Below are 2,778 nucleotides of genomic sequence, written 5' to 3'. Positions count from 1 at the left end.
TAAAACCCTAGTGTTTCTCTCTAGAACGAACTTAGCAGCTTGGAGGCTCTGAAAAGTGCATGAATGATGAAGCAAATGGCAGAGTGAAGGGTCTTATTTATAGAGTTCAAGGAGTGAAACTAACTCCTTTTAAAATGAATAAATAATTGAATAAAAATTGAATTTTTTGCTCCACAAATGCCCCGAACTCGGTCAAAAACGTTCAAGAGCAAGTCCAAGTTATTGAGGGCTGTTTCTAGCTCAGATTCCATGGATTTTCAAAAATGCCAAAGGGAGCCGATATATTGCCCCTATAGGCGATATATCACCTGCCCCATAATCCCAAGCCTCTGTGGTTTCATTCGTGCGAATTCGACGTGTTTTCCGTATCAATCATAGGTGATATATCAACCCCTATAGTTGCGATATATCGATATACACTGATATATCAAAGACGTTTTTACACACGTTCAACACACTTGAATTTGTTTAAACCACTTTGACTAAGTAAAACGTGATCCTAATAGCTGAGGGAAAGTTCTAGACTTCCTAGGTTTATCCTTGATTAATTTATTCAACCAAAATCCTTGATAAACATATATGTGACAAGTATCACATTCTTAATTATTCTATCTAAACCTAATGTTATAATAAATATCATTTCTAGGACCAACTATATTAATCAAACCTTATGTTAAAACCAATATTTCTAAACCATAGGTTAAACTTATAAAATCCATATATATTTTTTTGAGCTTCCAACTAAATCCCGACTTGAACCAATAACCATGAAAACTAAAATACTACAACACAAGCTACTACTATCTAGCTAAATTTTTTTTTCAGACGCTAAAACTTGCTAATGGCGAGGTGACTATGCGAGTTGGAAGTGGCGCGCTCGTTTCAACTAGAGTAATGGGAACAATCCGTTTATTTTTTGGGAACAATTATCTTATTTTGTAAAATATTTATTTTATTTCTAGATTTTCTAGAAACTTAGTTTCTTTTTCTATGTTGCATGAATTTTTTTTTTTCACATTTTTCTTAATAATAATGTGATTGTGATTGTGTAGGAAAAATTGTATTCAGGTACAAAGAAAAAGAAAGAAATAAAACTGAGGAAAAGAAAGAAATAATGGCTTTTTTGAAGGTCCAAAAACCCAGGAGGTCGTGCCAAACAACCCCAGGCCCGCCTAGCCTTGCTCTCCCTTCGCCACTTGGCATCACCTGCATGTGCCACATATCTGCATTAAAGCCTGCGACCCGCCCTACCGACCCGTGTGTGTAACGCCCTAATCTCCAGGGATCGTTACGGTGTGCCCTTTTAAAAAGTGCTAAACTCCCTAATCGAGTCATTTGGCCATAATCATGTCACTAAGTATGATTAGCAGTTTAGGGATAAATTTTTTGGTTAAGATATAACATTTCACTAAAACGTTTAACGTAGACATTGGGATCCCAAAAATATAATTGAAAGGTTAATTACAACAAAAGATTTACAACCAGTTGACCTAAGCGGCAAAATAGGGTTTAACCCTAGTTCCTCTTTCAACCCTCAGCCGTGGTGGTCGAGCAGCCGTATATGTACTCATCGTCACGTAAGCTCTCCAACTCAAGGATGGTTCAACTTTCTTTTGCCTTTACCTGCACCACATAGCACTCGTGAGCCAAAGCTCAACAAGAAAACTTAATATGCTCATGAACAAGTAATAACATATTACTAAGTCATAATAGGCATGCCTAGAAGTAATAACCCTACTCATGCATAAGCAGGTACAAATACATGTTTGTGAAGTCCTGCGCTCTGAGTAGATGACTAATAAGTCTCTCGCTCTGAGGTAGATGACTAATAAGTCATTCCTTGATCAATTGACTAATAAGTCACTCTCTAAATAGAGACTAATAAGTCCATCTCGATCAGATGACTAATAGGTCTATCCCGGTTAGATGACTAATAAGTCCATCTCGGTCAGATGACTGATAAGTCCATCTCGGTCAGATGACTAATAAGTCTATCTCAATTAGATGAATGATAAGTCTATCTCGGTCAGATGACGATAAGTCTATCTCGGTCAGATGACTAATAAGTCTATCTCGATTAGATGACTAATAAGTCTATCTCGGTCAGATGACTGATAAGTCTATCTCGGTCAGATGACTGATAAGTCTATCTCGGTCAGATGACTAATAAGTCTATCTCGATTAGATGACTAATTAGTCTATCTCGGAGGTCCCATACCTCCTATCCATGTGACGTGTAGGTGACCTTAGCCTTTCCGGCTTTGGCTCTAAGTAACTAGCCTTTAGACTAAACAAGTACTTTTAGTTTTCATCGAACTTGTGGTCGGTCCGGCATTAATGCTCATGATGAGTCATTCAATGCAGATGTTGATTAGATCTAATCTTTATCGGCTCGCGTTAAACACGCTACAACCATCCTTGACTCATAAGTCAATGCCATACGACTAGTGCTCGATACTACTGCCGAACTTGACTAGTAAGTCACAGCTTCACAGTCAATACTGACACCAATGCCGATGCCTAACTAATAAGTCAGTGCTTCCTCTATGAGGCAATGCAAACAGACATATATCATATGTTAAGTATTCTGATATAAGGCATTTAGCATGCTTAATCAATAATCAGAAGAATATTTATAATCAGGCACAAATACAGAGACTCAAGCTCTTATCAATCTCAATTTCAACTTTCATGCCATGCCCTAGCCTCATGTATCTTATGCATCACATACTGGGTGCAGTTTTCTTATCTTTGGTCCAAGCACAGGTAACCAATAAA

Source organism: Humulus lupulus, chromosome 4 (genome assembly GCF_963169125.1).
Source record: "Humulus lupulus chromosome 4, drHumLupu1.1, whole genome shotgun sequence".
NCBI classification, from domain to species: domain Eukaryota; kingdom Viridiplantae; phylum Streptophyta; class Magnoliopsida; order Rosales; family Cannabaceae; genus Humulus; species Humulus lupulus.
Note: the sequence above shows the minus strand (reverse complement) of the source record.